General features: G+C 51.6%; 1 protein-coding gene across 3 annotated transcripts in view; it reads right to left on the bottom strand.

Moving 5' to 3' along the window:
* Nucleotides 1-11,914, bottom strand: part of AKAP1 (A-kinase anchoring protein 1) — a 36,479-nt gene extending 24,565 nt beyond the window's left edge. The window contains exons 1-2 of one of the 3 annotated variants that reach the window (XM_061390041.1): nt 11,714-11,872; nt 10,071-10,199 (exon numbers count right to left, since the gene is read on the bottom strand). The gene's annotated coding sequence lies outside the window, so the exon portion shown is untranslated. Of the gene's footprint in view, nt 1-516; nt 724-10,070; nt 10,200-11,713 lie in introns of those variants that run through there. The other 2 variants (XM_061390040.1, XM_061390039.1) reach the window with 2 other exon arrangements.
* Between the last annotated feature and the right edge of the window lie 5,952 nt (nt 11,915-17,866).

Here is a 17,866-nt window from a genome sequence, read left to right as displayed (position 1 = left end):
ACCCCAGGAGGCTGTCTCAAAGAAGGCCAGGATCTCCTTAGGTTGTAATGGGGCTAACAACAGAAACTGAGCTTCTGAACCAAGACACAATGGGGAGTGAAGGGGGCAGCAGAGAGGGGAAGAAAGAGTCGGGAGCCAGAGCCAAAAAGCTGGTGGGGGAGGACAAAGGAGTATGACCTCTGCCGTGAGGACGAGGATGGCAGGGAGAAGTTGTGGCAGCTGAGATTCAGCCAAAGCAGAGCAGGTCGCAAGACGCAAAGGCCTGGGCCATCCCTGAGGGGCAACCGAAGGCTAGGACTGGAGGCCACTTCGTCACAAGGGGCTCCTGAGCACTGGAAACGGGACCGGGGCGACAGAGGAACTGAACCTTAAATCTCATGTCAGCTTAAACCCAAACAGCCACATGCAGCAAGTGGCAGCCTCGCGTCCCGAGCACAGACGCGGTGCTAGAGGGCGTCCTCAAGGGCCCGAAGGAGACACAAGAGCCGGGTCAACGGCGCGATGGCCAGTGCCTACCTTGCCGGGCAGAGTGTGGTCCTGCCCCTGAGGGTGGGGGACGATGGTGCGCTGGGCCGCGGACCCTCAGCAGCATGACTGAGGCCCTGGAATCAGACTGCCGCGGCCATCCTCAGGTGGTTGGTCTCGCCCAGCCCGTGCTCACAGGGTTGTTACCTTCATCCTTAGGGGGCCTGGCTGGGCTGTGACTCGTGTGAGCACCCTAGAGATTCCACACTAGCTCACAGAGAGGGCTGCCTCCACACCCTCCATTGTGACGGCCCAGCGCAGCAGCAGGGCAGCCAGCGCAGCCAGCCCCGCCACACTGCCCACCCTGGTGGGACCCGCGGTCCCATAAGTCACAGGGTGCTTCCTGGCTGCCCTCCAGGAGACTGGAGCCTTCTCCCAGTAATGTCTAGGTGAGAGGATCTGCTCAGGGAAGGCTTCTCCTGCTGAAGCAGAAACTTGGGGTCCAGTACCAGAGCTCCAGGTAAGAAGTCAGAAGCAAAACATCCCATCTGGACATGGTTCAAATCAAGATCTCCTCCTCCAGCTCAATTCAAAATTAAACTTCCAGTTTGCAAAACTTCAGAAACCAGAAACCCATGCAAGGAACACCCCAAATCCCCTGACTCCTCCGACTAAACCCACAACCATCTAGCCTCACTCAGCTTCAGGTGATAAAATCAGCATCTCCTACAAAAACCTTCCCACTGCATCCCTGAACGACGATGTCACATCCATCCTGCCCCTCATCCCTGGCTTCTGGCAACCTTCTTGCTTTACCAGTGAATTCTGACAGGTCTCTGAGGACGGTGACAGATCAGGTGCCAGGGTAGTGCTCCCAGGCACATGGAGTTCCCACCCACAACCAGAGAACACAAGACTGCCCCAAAGATATGAAGGTGTGCTTGGACAGCAAGCTCACCCGAAAGCTGTTAAGGACGGCACATGCCTTCAAAAGGAATCAGAAAAGATGCTGAGGAGAGGCAAAAGACGCAAAGAGGGAATACGACACCGACTTCCCAAATGGCAGCCAGTGCAACAGGACTAACTCAGAAATGACCTGAACGCATAAGCTAATTTCTACTCAACAAAAAATTCATTGGTGCCAACAAGGTACAAAGTTCAGCGGGGCACAGACATGAACCAGACAGAAACACGGCCTTCTTCCAAGCCTTTCAGTTTCTTTGGGGGAAAATTCCCCAGTGACCTCTTCCTAAGTTGGCCTGGTACTGCCACTGACCAAGTGACAGGTTTAGCCCGAGAGTGAATCAAGGGTTCTGGTTGCGGGGGGAGGATCTGGCCACCAGATGTCCCAAATTGGACTGTCCCGGGGTAAGAGAAGACAGGAGCATGAACAGCAGCACTGAGCCAGTCAAGCGGGGCGGGGTGCCCGTTCAGCACGCAGACTTTCGTTCCCGCCACTACCTGGTACCCAAATCTGGATCCGCTCTCATTTCAACTACTCCGAGAGTAAAGCCCGTCTTTGCGGGCGTGGTATTGATAGAAAGGATCTGAGGGCCTGGCTTTCTCTGCCGTCTTTCCACCAACCCTTCACCTTCAGCCACACAGCCCCAACTCCTGCCTTCAAAGGGGCTTGTCCTTGTGTTCAGAGCAGCTTGCTTCTGGTTGGCTGCCCACCTTCGCACACGTCCTCACCAAGACAAGGGAGTAAAACCAGAAAGGAGAGGAAGGAAGCAACACCAGAGAAGGGGAAGAGGAGGTTCCAGGACGCAGGGGCCCGGGGATGCTGAGCACGCGGTGAGCATGAGAGGAGCTTCCCACCAGTGGACTGCAGTGGCCAAGGCCCAAGGTAGAGCCAGAGGCTGGAGAGAGATTCAAAGAATACCAAGCTAAAGAAACACAGCAAATCAACTAGGGGAAGAGGAGGAAGGGAGAAGACCAGAGAGGAAACTCGGAGAAGCTAGAACTCTGCAGCCATGGCAATATAAATACCACAACCCTGTAACATGACCAAACGCTGAGCTGCCCCTCTACTGAGACAATGAGGGGGAAAATGGAGAGGAATGGGCCAAGTCCGTATCTTCCAGAGTAGAAAAACAGAAGAGACAGCACTTTTTAAAAGGAAGGAAGGAAAAAATAAAGCAGTACACTGCTCAGAAACAGATCCAGCCTCCCTTACCCATGGGCGCAGAGCCCAAGGACAGAGCCCGCAGGGCCGTGAATGTGCGCGGGTTTGGGTCTGCGGAGGTCTGGACCCGACCCCCCAGGAGACCCAGAGGCTGCCCTGCAGAAGTACTCAGGAGGGAGGCCAGCCCCCTCCAGAAGGGGTCAGGACAGGTGGGCGAACACTCTGGGCAAAGGGCTGTTCTTTCAAACCTTAGCAGAGTCAAGTCAAATCCTTCTACAAGCAACCCTATGATAAATTAATACGCTCCTAAATATTAACTACATGTTCTATTACCATACAACTTTTACCTATATGATTAATATGTATCAGCGCTAATCCACCTATGTACAAACTTATACTGTTTATTTTCAAATACTAACTGATAGCAACCTTGCTTCAAGAAACCCCCAACTGCCTCCTGACACACAGCAACAATCAGAAAGAGAACATGCTTACTGAGGGCAAGCTAGCCTCAGGCAGCAGAACCCCTCAGAGCCAGCAGTTTAATAAAGACTAAAGACTCACAGGGAGCCAGGATCCACTGCAGGTGGGGGAGCCCTCAGGAAGCAAAGATGGAGGGAGGGGTAGGGAGTCACGTTTCAGGTAATAAGATAACACTGTAGAGATGTGGGAACCTGTGTAAGAAACCCGCAGCCTCTCAACAGAGCACTGAGCCCTGGGCATCCCGTCGTGCAATGGATTAACCACACTCCTGTGCATCCTTATTGTCACCCTGCTTATGTAACTTACATGCAGAGCACATCATGAGAAACGCTGGGCTGGAAGAAGCATAAGCTGGAATCAGGATTGCCGGGAGAAATATCAGATACGTAGATGACACCACCCTTATGGCAGAAAGTGAAGAGGAACTAAAAAGCCTCTCGATGAAAGTGAAAGAGGAGAGTGGAAAAGTTGGCTTAAAGCTCAACATTCAGAAAACTAAGATCATGGCATCTGGTCCCATCACTTCATGGGGAATGGATGGGGAAACAGTGGAAACAGTGTCAGACTTTATTTTGGGGGCTCCAAAATCACTGCAGATGGTGACTGCAGCCATGAAATAAAAGACGCTTACTCCTTGGAAGGAAAGTTATGACCAACCTAGACAGCATATTAAAAAGCAGAGACATTACTTTGCCAACAAAGGTCCATCTAGTCAAGGTTATGGTTTTTCCAGTGGTCATGTATGGATGTGAGAGTTGGACTGTGAAGAAAGCTGAGCACCAAAGAATTGATGCTTTTGAACTGTGGTGTTGGAGAAGACTCTTGAGAGTCTCTTGGACTGCAAGGAGATCCAACCAGTCTATCCTAAAGAAAATCAGTCTGAACATTCACTGGAAGAACTATGCTGAAACTGCAATCCTTTGGCCACCTGATGTGAAGAGCTGACTCACTGGAAAAGACCCTGATGCTGGGACAGATTGAGGGCAGGAGGAGAAGGGGACGACAGAGGATGAGATGGTTGGATGGCATCACCGACTCAATGGATATGGGTTTGGGTGGATTCAGGGAGTTGGTGATGGACAGGGAGGCCTGGCGTGCTGCAGTCCATGGGGTCCCAAAGAGTCGGACATGACTGGGTGACTGAACTGAACGGCATTCTGAACGGTACCAGCTGGGAGAGCTGAGAAAGTGTTGTGTAGTTTAAACGAGGAGCCCGGGCCGAGGAAAGCCAGGTGAAGCCCGCCCGGGAGAGGAGGAGCTTTAGCTCTAGACAGCATCGTCAGTGAAGATCTCTGCAGAGGTGGCAGCAGCGTGAACGGCAAGGAGCAGCTCTGCCAAGACCTAAGAGGACGGGAAAGGAGGGGGAGAAGTTCCAGCAGGGAGAAGTCAGGCCAGAGTCCTGCGGCAGTCACAAGCCTGGCTGACTCAAGAGCCGGCCAGAAGCGGAGGGCAGGGCAGGACTGCGGGCTGCTGCCCGAGGAGCCGTTCCCAGCACCGCTGGGCAGACGCTGAGCTAAAGCTCACCCAACTCCCTCCGGAGAGGGCGCCCCAAGAGCCACGGGACTGCAGGTTCTTAATAAACAGAAGCTGACTGCAGAATCCATTCCAGGACAGAGCGCCCCTGCGGCTGGTAGCACAGCAGGGACGCTGTGACAAGAGGTTCCCTCAGCAAATTCATCTGCCAGGAAGACCCGGGGGCACACCCCTCATTACCCTTGGGGAACTGGAGCTAAGCTCTTACCCTCAGCCCTTCACACCTTCAAACGTATCTGTCAGAATAAGGGGGCCCAGGCCCCCCCCACAGAGGGGGGCTGGGGACAGAGGGCAGTGACGGACAGAGAGACACAGGCACAGACAGACACACACATATACGCAGCCCCACAGAAGCCCTTGCCACTTCTTTCAATCAGACTTTGCGAAAACAATCTTGCTCTCCAGCCAACATAAACCATAGGCAACAGAGGACCTTATATGGCTCGAAGCTTCCTTAATCAGAAACAGGGAGAGGGGCTGGCAGCTCGAGTCAGAGGAAAGAAGGAGCGAGGGAGGAGCAGGGTGAGGAAGGAGGGCAATGAGGGACAAAACGTATCCGTCAGCCCCCTTTTTCGTCTCCTTTGGGCCTCAGTGACTCCCCAGGAAGAATTCCCCGTGAACGGCATGAGTCTCCCTTCCCTCGTGGTTTTCTTCTGGCTTAAGCCAGAGGACGCCGGTTTCCAGGCTGCAGTTCTTTAGTGGCCGGTCCTCAGGCTGGGTGACTTCCCATGGAAACAGCACCCAGCCGCTGGGTTGTCCTTCCCCAGGATGGCAGTCCTGACCTACAAGCGTCCGCTCAGAGGGCTGCCTCGGTCACATGCCTGCCTGCTCAGGAGAAAGGGCTGGGTCCCTGCCACAGGTCCCAATAGAAGCGGCAGCCCCGGGGACCTCATGAGTGGCCACTCCCACACCCACGGTGGTCTCTAGGGGGCTTTCTCCCCCTTCCTCCCTGATTAAGAGAGGCGGCGGCTTTGGAGCTAGGACCTGCCCCACACACTGAAGCCGCACGCACTTGGCCCTCCTAAAGGAACCACCTGCTAAAAATAGCATGACAGCACATGCTTGGCCGGGCAGGCCGCACCAAAGTCAAAGGACAAAGCGAGGAGGTTATTCTCAGGCCCAGCCCATGCAGCTCCGGGCAAGCCACTCCTTTCTCTTTGGAGAGACAGGAAGGGGGAGGTGAGTGGGGTGGAAATCCACAGGGCGGGGGGTGGGGGTGGAAACCTGTCCTCCAAGCCAAGGCTGGAGGGAAGTGATGGGGGCGGTGGGGCAGCCTCTTCCAACAGGGACCAGGCTGCTCTGGGCTGCAGCCTGCTTGAGGGCCAGGGGACTGTCCCGTGACCCTGTGCAAGGTCTGACAGGCCACACTATTATTAGCCAAGGACTGAGTGGCTTCACGACAGCCTTTTCAGCCAGGTGACTAAACTAAGCCATAGAGTCTTCAGAGCAGTTTTCCAGGCCCTAAGGCAGGGCTACCTCACTTAGGAGGCTGTCTGCTCTTAGTCACTGCCATTACTGTGCAGCTTGAAGGCACTGGACGGTTGCATAATTCTGACGATAAAAACACTGGAACTATAAGGGCGTTAAAGATCCTTAACTCCCGTTTCCCGTAAAATAACATTGAAAGAAATGAGATACAAATACCTCCCTCCTAAGGCTGAATGAGGCTGGAATGATCTAACAGTCTGACTCAGTTTGTGGGATAAATAAATTTACGTTTTAAAAGCCTGGTTTCACTTTCTGGATGAGGATGGAGGGGTAACAGGGCAGTTAATAAGAAAGAGCCCCAAAGGGCCTGACCCAGCCCAGCCCTGTGTCCTGGAATCAGCTTCCTTTTCGCAGAGCCTTGGCTTCCATATACACAAAACTAGAAATTCTTAACCTCATAGGGATGAGAGAGAATAAAAAGGGAATAATGTGCAAAAACCCTCCTAAGTTATCAGGTATACAGCAGATGCTCAATAAATGCCTTATAAATCTTCTGTCAGGCTCCAAGAAAAGAGTTCACAGTATATGCCAAAGGCCAGTCTAGCAGGGTTAAAACCAAGCACACCCAGGACTAGATGAGGGGCATATGGAAATAAAGCCTGCTCCCCAGAGCCAGACCCACACCAAGACTTGGGGATCCCCACTGGGAACCAACTCTCCCCAAAGCCTTCGGTAAAGACAGGCTTCCTACCGCTGAAACGGCCTGCCAGGACAGAATGAAAATGACACTCGTCTGTAAGGTGCGCGCAACCTGGCTTAGAAAGGCCCACGCTGGGATCCTGCAAAAGTCACCAGGCCACTGAAGGACCAAATAGCAAGTCTGCTGACATGATGACCAAGGCCAATGAGCACAGGCCTTGGAGAACTAGCGAGGACCTTTACGATGATGAACAGTCTCTCGAGCCAAGATGGCTTTCCAAAGGCTTAGCGTCCGGCCTTTCACTTCTCTCTCCCATCCCCAGACCCCTTGCTACACGCCTCTCTCAAACTGTTTCATGATTGATCACTGCCCTCCAAACTGGCAGACCAGAACTTGCTTCTGAACATGCCATGGAGAGAGTTGATAAATCACTTGTCACCAAAGATGTTCGGTTTGTGGAATATAGAAGACTAAGGCCAAACACGTGATGCTTTACAAGGCGAGACAATGAAGCTCTTAGAGTTGGGCAAAGAACTAAGACCAGAGCTGTCCAACAGAGCTTTCTGTGACGATGAAAACGTTCCTGATCTGCACTGTCCAGTACTGCAGCCTTGGGCCACATGAAGCTATGTGAGCATGTGAAATGTGACTAATGTCACCAAGGAGCTAATAATTAAATTCTCCTTAATGCTTTAAAAAGCTTAAATTTAACTAGCCACCCATAACTAGTAGCTATCTATAGGACAGGCAGCTCTACACCCCCAGCCCTAAGGATGGATTCAGGAAAATAAAGATATAGTAAGAAATAAAAACACTTAATACAGTAGCACCTGAGAGCTAAGTGAACTTCAAATGCACTTAAAACAGTGGATTGACTTTTTTTTTTTTTTAGGTCTTTGGCTAGTACTATCCTCGGAGAAGGCAATGGCACCCCACTCCAGTACTCTTGCCTGGAAAATCCCATGGATGGAGGAGCCTGGTAGGCTGCAGTCCATGGGGTCGCTAAGAGTTGGACAGGACTAAGTGACTTCACTTTCACTTTTCACTTTCATGCACTGGAGAAGGAAATGGCAACCCACTCCAGTGTTCTTGTCTGGAGAATCCCAGGGACGGGGAGCCTGGTGGGTTGCCGTCTATGGGGTCGCACAGAGTTGGCCACGACCGATGTGACTTAGCAGCAGCAGCAGCAGCAGTACTATCCTGGCATCCCTGGCCCAAACATACCCCACCCTGCAGGCAACTCCACCTACCAGCAGTTGTAAGGGGCAGACTAACTCCAGGGCTCCTAGAAGCACAATCTGAATGCATTTCATACTGACTAACTTTATTTCCCCAGCTGCAGAAACTGAGACCTGCCTGGAACTCCAGCCAGGTTTCAGTCTTGAAAGCTGTAGAGACCTCAACCTCCACCTCACCCTGCCACCCCTAATCAAGACTCCTGTTAGCTAACCCCTCAGGGATGAAACAAGACCTCAGCACTGCTCAGCTTTACTTCCAGAACTTTCCTGGGGCCCTGCTCTGTTCCCAAGTGCATGGGCCTCAGTGAGGACCAGCACTGCCAGATGGCGACAGCAAGTTTAGTATCAACTTCTGCAAACTTACCAAACTGAGCTGTGGAAACATTCAGATGGCAAGAACTGAACAGAACAAAGACCACTTAGCAGAACCATACAGGACAGGAAGAGGACACCTAGAAAGTTCCATAAGACTGAAAGCCAGTCCTCAGAATGCTGAACGGCAACACACATTCCTTTTACTGCAACAATCTGCTTAGGAAGCAGCAGACAGAAAAGGTGAAAACCCCATAGACTTGACGACTCCTTGTTCTTCTCACAAAAGCCCTCCAGAGGACCGAGTGTAAGTCCAAACACAAATTTAGTCAGTTTCTCTATCCTTCAATTTGTATTTTTATTTGCCACTGAAACAATCCCGAATGACCTCCAGCTTCACCCTCCTCAACTGTACTCAGAAGTGTGAGGATTAAAGGAACAGGGAGGTGCCTGCTTGTAACTCACCTCGCAGAGTAACTATCAAGGAAAAGCCGTCCCCTAAATTTTAGCTTCTGTCTCCACAAGTGACTTCTCCAGCCACTCTGTCCTACCCAAAGCACTGTCCTTGTTCTGCATTGCCCAAGTTTAAAATTAGGTATGAGGGACAGCAGGTTTGCTCAGTGAGAATGCCACACACAATCGGTAGTTGATGTTAATAATCAAAGGTGAAATCTGTGTGAGGCATTACATCAGAAAGGGATGTAGATGAAAACACATGCCCTAGGAATGAAGGTCTGGGATTAAAATATATCCCACACAGATTAGCAACTCAAATAGTATGAGACGATTTCAACGGACTAAGAGGCCCATAAGGACCAACCTCCTCCCCAGAGGAGATAAACTCCCTAGATAGCAGGGTGAAGGCATTTACTCACATCCAAACTTCCCCACCAGAGCACAACAGTCCACACTGCAGAGAAGACCTCTCATTCAAGACTCACAAGATTAGGAAGGAAGCACTGGGGGAGAATGGGCTGGAAAGCACCAGCTCACCAGGCACGTGGCTTGAGCCAGGAGGCTGGCTGGCAATGTGTAGGAAGCCAATTTTTCCTCCTTCCAACCAAGTTTCCAGGTGAGAGGTTGGGGAATAGAGTCCTTTTATTAATATTCAAGTCACTTAACAGATTCAAGAGAAACAAAGTCAGTCTCAGAGACTCTTGAGAAGGAGGGAAAAAAAAAATAATGTGTGAGTACCCAACATGTGCCAGGCACAGCGCTGTGCCCCACAAATATTATCTCAATTTGTCTTGAGGACGAAAGAAGACTGAAAAGCTTAAAACCAGCCTACACCCACAAACGGTGATTTTGACCTGGCCTGGGTTCAACGCCCAAGAATAATCTGCATTACTAGGTAGAATAAACTACTTTAAAATATTGACGCTGAGCAACCTTATTCTGGAGACATATCTCCTTGGCACCTGAGCAGCCACTTCAACTGACATCCTCACCGACACCCTGCAGTGGCCAAGTACTTCCTAGAGACTGCTGGGCGGAAGAGCAGATAATCTAAGAGCTAGACAGCAGACCAGTGTCACCACAGGCTGGGAGGGGATCAGTTTTCTGCGACTTCAGGGGCCATCACCTGACAATATGTGTGACAATAGAGCCTACTGAATTCAGATAGGCACCAAGGCTTCAATGATTTGCATACCTGTAGGATCCAGAGATCCTACTATAGCCCAAGGCCATTCTTCATCTAAATGCACACCCAGGAATTACTACCCAGAACCCATAATACAAGCTCAGAAGTTAGAGGAAAGGTTCAACACAAGTCAAAAAAAGCTACCTCACTTGTCTCCAGTGCTAAGAATGTCTTAAATCATCAGCAGGTGAATCCCTTGAACTTCAAGAACAGAGGAATTTGACAGACGGGCACGTCATGCTCCCCTCTCTTCGCTTCAAAGATGCTCTGTACCTTTAAGAGCAAAGGGGATGGGCAGTGCTAAGAGCTCAAACTTCTAATTAGAATTTAAAAGAAAATTATTTGGAAGGACTTAGTTCCAAGAATGTGGCAGCAAGGTAAGGTTACTAACTCCCAGAATTGACAGCTTTTTGTGAATGGGGTTTCTTGATCAAGAATTTCGACAAAGGAGGTGGGGGTATTGGAAAACAAACCAACCAACAAGATATGACTGTACCTAGTGTCCAGCAACCCAGATTAACCTACAGGAGATACATTTAAACACCAGACAGCCTGTACAGGGGAAAGACAGCTAGTTCAACCTCAGGGCTCTGCCCATACACCCGACACGGCTTGAGAGGCCTCCTCTGACACCTGGAGTTGTGTACAGAAACCCGGCTGCTGTTAGCGGAGGACGAGAGGGCAAGAAGGCGCCCGCCAACCTCGTCATCTCCGCGGGAAAGGGGGACCGCGAAACGCGCGGTTTTCCCAGCCAGTCGACTGGGCACCACCTGCCACCAAAAGCTCCGGTCCTTCTCTGGGCCTCCTCCGGGGGGTGGGAAATAGGAGCGACCGTACCCAAGGTGGCACAAAGCAGGAGAGCTGGTGAAAGCTCGCCCCCGAGGCATCCAGACCAAAGCCTGCCCACGCACACTGGGACCTGTGACCCCGAAACCAGAGTGCTCCCCCCGGGCCGCCCCGGGGCGCGAGGTCAGCGGGCGCCCGGGGCGGCACGCCTCCGTCTCCCCGGACACCCTGTAAAGGGGCTGGGAGAGCTTGTCCTCGAGAGACACCAAGCCTTCGATACCAGGACCCTAAACCTCCCTCCTCCCGCAACAGGGTTCCAAGCACAGCGGATCTCCGAGCTCAGCCTCGCGGTCCCGCAGACCGAGACCCCGTGCCTTGAGTTCGCCGCGTGCCGCTCCCAGGGGCTGGGCTGCCCGCTCGGGTGTGCCACCGCCGGGCCTCGGTGCGGCGAAACCCGGGGCACGACGGGAGAGCCCAGAAGTTGGGGGAGCTCTCTGAAGTGACCAGCTCAGCTCCAACCCCGGAGGAGGCGGGGGAAGGGCGCCCGCGGGCCTTCGGACACTCCCGCGCCCTTGTGAGCACCTGGCCCTGCCCGCCGCCGCCGCCTCTCCCGGCGCAGGCCGGGCGCACGCGACCTTTGAAAGCGAAACGCGCGCGAGGCCGGGCGACCTTGGGTGGGACGCACTGGCGTCCGTGCCCCGGAGGGTGTGAGCCGCAGCTCGCGGAAAGTTAAGCCGCGGAGAGGCGTACGGAGCGCCGAGCCCGCGATTCCCGCCCCCCGGGGACGAGGACGCGCGCGGGGAGCCCGCGAGGCTGCCGAGGGCGGCCGTGGCCGGTCACCAGAGGCGCGTCAGGCGGGGCCCGGCGGGGCGCGCGGGCGGTGGGAGGGAGAGGGCCTGCCTGACAGGCGGCGACGGCCCGGCCGCCTCAGCGCCGCCCCGACGGCGCCGCCCCCGGGGCCCCCGCAGGTGCTCCCCGTTTCACCGGCGGCCCCCACTCACCGCTGCTCGGCCACCGTCAGGGTGCAGAGTCCTCGCGCCGCCGCCGCCGCCCCCCGGCCCCCCGGCCCCCGCCTCTACCGCGCGGCCCCTCAGCGCAGCGCTCTGACCGCTCCCCCACGTGCTCGGCCGGGCCAGGGGAACACAGACACATTAAATACCGAGGACGCGCGGCGACGTGCCCGCGGCGCGACGCAGGCCCCGCCCCCCGCCCTCGTGCCCCCACGCCGGCCAGCCACCCCTGCGCGTGCGCGCCGCTCCCGGCCGCGCCAGAGGGGGCGCGGTCTAGAGCGCTTCGCCGCCGCCTGCCGCTCGCCACCGCCCGCCGTCGCCGCCGCCGGGCGCTGCCCGTGCTCTCGCGAGATGAGCTGTCGTCTCGGTGGGGCTCGGGAGACAGGCCGCGCTGGATGCTCTGGGACGCTTCTTGCGCGTTTCCATCGGTGAAGCTCCGAGCTCTGCGCGGCTTCGCCCGCCTCGGCCGCGGACGGTCTCCGGGGCTAGTGAGACCGTCTGCCTGCCTCGGGAGGCCCCTGAAGCAGGCAGAGGGGCCGCTGGTGGGCAGCGCCTCCCTCGCCTTCACTTAAATAGATATATTCAGTGTGATTCATCATTGCATTGTACGTGATTTGGTGATATTTAATAATTGCACGATAATAACTGCATAATGGGAGAAGGCAATGGCACCCCACTCCAGTACTCTTGCCTGGAAAATCCCACGGACGGAGGAGCCTGGTGGGCTGCAGTCCATGGGGTCGCTAAGAGTCGACACGACTGAGCGACTTCACTTTCACTTTTCCCTTTCATGCATTGGAGAAGGAAATGGCAACCCACTCCAGTGTTCTTGTCTGGAGAATCCCAGGGACGGGGGAGCCTGGTGGGCTGCCGTCTATGGGGTCGCACAGAGTCGGACACGACTGAAGTGACTTAGCAGCAACTGCATAATGGGAGTGCCCGTCACAACTCACATGTCACTCTTGCCCCTTTTCGGAGTGACACACTTTGCTCTAAAGACGGTTGGGATTTGGAATAATTATTGCCAAGAGGAAACTTAGGAAAATAAATTGCGCCCCCCCCCCCCAACCCCCGGTACAGGTGGACAGGTTCGGGTTCCAGCTGGCCAGGGAAGTGAGGACAGGAAGTGAAAAAAGTTCATATTACTTATGAACATGCTTAATTTTCCCTAGTTTTCAAATACAAATTTAAATGACGATGAGATAACATTTGCCTATTGAGTTGTAAGTATAAATTCATATATATATATATATGTAAATATGAATCCCAATTGTATGATGTTATTAGGGACAGGAGGGAAACAATTAGGAAAGAAGTAATAAGAAGAGACCTATTTTAATTTCTGTGGTTCAAAAAGGCCTGAGGTGAAATTTAAACTGAAACCTGCCTGATGAGAAGGAGCCCATCTAGCAAATTGTACTTAAGAGTTGGATGGGAAGTATTTCTGCAGAGGCAGCTACATTGCCTGTGTTTCAGGAAACAGCGTCTGATGAACTAGATTGGTGTGAATGGACTGCAGTGATGTGGGGAGAATGCTGGAGAAGGTTGGAGGACTGTCAAGGGAAGGGTTTTTTTGGGGGGTGAGGGAACTGGGTCAGTTTATAAACCATAGTGAAGCTTTGATTTTGTTGTACTCTGTTCAGCTCCCGGGCATGCTTCTGTTCCACCCCAGGGCCTTTGCACCAGTTATTCCCTCCCACTGGAATATTCTGCAGAATTCAACTCTCACCTCTTTCACCTCCTACTTAGTCTCAGTGAAACCTTCCTCAGAGACCCTGTTTAATAACTGTAAACACACACACACAATTCCCTGCCCCTTCACACCTTAATTTTTCTTCACGGCATTTACCGCAATCTACATACTATTTCTTTTCCTGAATGGAGGCACTGTTGAGGGTAGAGCACAGAGAGGGCACTCAGTAAAAATGTTTAGTGAATGAATGGGAAGCCATAAAGAGGATGAAGTAGAGAGTGACACTGTAATTTCTGCTTTGAAATGGGAGCTGTAGCTGTTGCGGAAAGGACAGGCTAGAGCAGGGTGTCCCCAACCTCCAGGCTACAGAGGTACCTCCTTTCGGATCAGCGGTGGCATTAGATTAGAAATAAAGTGCACAATAAATGTAATGCATTTGAATCATCCTGGACCCATGGCCCCCCACCCCCACCTATTTGTGGAAAAGCACTCTTCCACGAAAACAGCCCTGGGTGCCAAAAAAGCTGGGGACCGATGGACTAGAGGAAGACTGGCACAGAAAAAGTGAGACCAGTTGGGAGGCTGGTACAGAGGTTCAGAGGGAAAATGATGTGGCCTGAGGCAAGAGCCATGGCAGTGAACCGGAAGAGAGACGCTTTGGACTCAAGGCAGATTTCAGAAGTAGTAGCGACAAGACTGGCTTTACCGTCATGGACGGTAAAGAAGAGGGAACCGGGCTTCCTCTGGCCTGGGTTATGGGTGTGAAGTGGGTGCAACCGACCCAGATGGGGGCAGAGAATCATTCGTTTCCTTTTGGGCCCATTACGTCTAAGGAGAGACTTTTAGACTTTCCATTGGTTGGACCGATGGAAAGTTCTGGTCTGACAGACGTAGATTTTTGTCACTGCAAATTATAAAAGTGGCCCTCTGGTTTTCGACATCTCGTACATTTTTATGAACATTTTTTTGTTTGACTCAGCTTTCAGTTCTGGGTCTTTGTTGTGAAGTTTCTGAGCCTGTCTTAAAACTGAGTGAGGGCTTGATACCTGACCACAGGGAATTTCATCAAAACATCCTCAAACATGCTTTCATCAAAAGCAGTCCAGGGTCTAAGACTTGTTTAAGACTCCGCACTTGCAATGCAGGGGACATGCGTTCAGTCTCTGGTTGACCTGAGCCCCACTCCCTACCATCCTGCTCACAATAAAGTCTGACCCTCGTCAAAAAAAAAAAAAAAAAAAAACAGATCCCACATGCAGCTCAGCTCTGCCAAACAAACAACCAAAAACCAAAAGCATCATCTTGTGAGGCTCTCTTTAAACATGAGTCAGTCGTCTTCTCCCAGCAACCTCTCCAACGTCAAGGGCATGTGTTTGAGAAATGCCTGCCTTTCCTACTGGAAGCGTCTACAGAGAGAACTTTTTCAGTGCTAACAAATATGAACTGTCTCCTTTATGGGTAATACAGCGAAGGAGTGGCTTTCCTCCTTCAGTCTAACTGAATGAACAAGTGAAACTAACCTCTCCGACTCTCCATTCTGCTCCCTGTTCGCGTAACTGCAGAGCATTTGATTCTGCCCTGGACCGTGTGTGTCTGCAGGAAAGAATAAATTATTTCCTTCCAGAGAAGTCAGTGGAAAGATGTGACAGGTAAAAACACTGACGACTGGTACTTAAATGAGCACTTAATACCCAGCGCTGTGCACTGCACCTTATTCTAACCTCCCCCGCCCTCATTCGCACAGACGTAGAGACAGTTGTGTTTTTTTTAAACTGGAGGGTCATTTCTCTACAATGTTGTGTTGGTTTCTGCCATACAACAACAGTGAATCAATCAGAAGTATATACCTGTGTCCCCTCTCTCTGGAAACTTCCTCCCACCCCCCACCCCTTCTCACCCCTCTAGGTTGACCCAGAGCACCGGGTTCAGCTTCCTGTGTCACACAGCAGCTTTCCACTCGCTATCTGTTTTACATATGGTAATATATTTGTTTCAGTGCAACCCACTCACTTCATCCCGCCCGCTCCTGCCCATGCTAAGTGCCCAAGTCTGTCCTCTAGGTGTGCATCTGTATCCCTGCCCTCCAAACAGGCTCATCAGTACCATTTTTCTAGGTTCTATATATATGTGTGTTAATCTGTGATATGTGTTTTTCTTTTTCTGACTTACTTCATTCTATATAACCACCTCTAGGTTCATCTACATTACTAGAACTGGCTCAAATTCATTCTTTTTTATGGCTGAATGATATTTCATTGTATATATGCACCACAACTTCTTTATCCATTCATCTGTTGATGGACATCTAGGTTGCTTCCAAGACCTGGATATTGTAAATAGTGCTTCAGTGAACTTTGGGGCAACTGTGTCTTTATGAATTATGATTTTCTCAGGGTAGTAGTGGGATTGCCCAGTAGTTGGATTGTTGGGTAAGAAAGCTGACTGCAGAAGAATTGATGCTTTTGAACTGTGGTGTTGGAGAAGACTCTTGAGAGTCCCTTGGACTGCAAGGAGATCCAACCAGTCCATTCTAAAGGAGATCAGCCCTGGGTGTTCTTTGGAAGGAATGATGCTAAAGCTGAAACTCCAGTACTTTGGCCACCTCATGCGAAGAGTTGACTCATTGGAAAAGACTCTGATGCTGGGAGGGATTGGGGGCAGGAGGAGAAGGGGACGACAGAGTATAAGATGGCTGGATGGCATCACCGACTTGATGGACGTGAGTTTGAGTGAACTCTGGCAGTTGGTGATGGACAGGGAGGCCTGGCGTGCTGCGATTCATAGGGTCGCAAAGAATCGGACACGACTGAGCGACTGAACTGAACTGAACTGAACTGATGGTAGTTTTATTCCTAGTTTTTTAAGGAATCTCCATACTGTCTTCTATAGTGGCTGTATTCATCTACATTCCCACCAACAGTGCAAGAGGGTCCCCTTTGCTCCACATCCTCTCCAGCATTTATTGTTTGTAGATCTTTTGAGGATGGCCATTCAGACCAGAGTAAGGTGATACCTCATTGTAGTTTTGATTTCCATTTCTCTAATAATGAGTGATGTTGAGCATTTTTTTCATGTGTTTATTGGCCATCTGTATGAGAGACCAAATTTTTAACTTGAGAAATCTGACTCAGAACCCATGGATTAACCAGTTCACTATACTAGAGGCAGATCTAGGAGTCCAGAAAGTAGTTTTATACAGGAGCGTGTCTGCTATGGATTGAAGTGTGACCCTGTCCCCTCCCCAGTGATGAAGTCCTAACCCCCAGTACCTCCGAGTGTGACTTCACTTGGAAATAGAGCCGTTGCAGATGTCAGCAGTTGCGCTGAGGTGGTATTGGAGTAGATTGGACCCCTAATGCAAAATGATTGGTGTCCTTATAAGAAGATGGCCCTGTGAAGACGGGAACAGAGAATATCCCGTGACGACAGTGGATTGGATTTATGCATCTGCAAGCCAGCGAATGCCAAAGACTGCCCACAAACCACCAGGAGCGGGTAATAGCCAAGGAGGGATTCCCCTGCAGGCTTCAGAGGAACAGAGCCCTGCTACCGTCTTGATTTGGGACTTAATCCCCCCTGGACTGTGAGACAATACATTTCCATTCTTTTAAGCTGCCCAGTTGGTGGTACTTTGTTACAGCAGCCTTAGGAAACTGAAATAGTGCCTTTCTTTCTTGAGCTCATATATGCCAGGTGGTACAAGAGAATGTGATGTCATTCAGCAGGTGATAAAAGGGGGCTGTCCCCTTCCGCCTGTCTGGACCCACGTGCCATGTCTTCACAAGGCAGAGGCCTCATCCAAGTGGCTATGATGAAAGGGCCTCAAATAAGTACTAGCCAGACTCAGACACCGTCACCGCTACATTGTTCTTGGGAATTTTCCAGCTACATTTTGAAGATCTTAATTCTGGTTCTATTCAGTGGGTGTCTGACAAGGGTATGGTTAGCCATTTCCCAGAGCCCTCTCCACTCTTCCCAGTTTTTTCCAGTTTCGAAGTGGAGCGTGAGGGACTCTGCAAGCTACTTTGGACAGAGTGAAGTTCTACTCCAAACCAGTTTCGATCCTTCAGCTCCAGCTCCGCTCGTGCATATAGAGGAGCAATCAGAGGCTGTTACCAATCTCATTGTATTCCATGAGAGACATCTCTTTTGGGTTAACTGTCAGGATCCATAAGGCCCCACATGCTGGGTGCTGTATGGACATTGAATTGCTTGGACTCTCTAAGAAAAAATTGCGGTCAGCCCTCTCTGGCAAGGTTTATAATCGTTATGAAATATTTTCGCTAGTTTGCATAACTTACTGTGCACCATTGCAGCTGGGATGGACTGAAACAGCAAAGTCTGGAAGTCTCAAACAATGGCAGAGAGACAGGAACTTCCCAGGGATGAGACATTTAGCCAAAGTGACCCACCTCTAGGATGGTGAACAGCACTCAGATACCACACCTAGA

Source organism: Bos javanicus, chromosome 19 (genome assembly GCF_032452875.1).
Source record: "Bos javanicus breed banteng chromosome 19, ARS-OSU_banteng_1.0, whole genome shotgun sequence".
NCBI classification, from domain to species: Eukaryota; Metazoa; Chordata; class Mammalia; order Artiodactyla; family Bovidae; genus Bos; species Bos javanicus.
The sequence above is the reverse complement of the archived record's forward strand: the minus strand, read 5'-3'. Positions and strand labels throughout refer to the sequence as shown.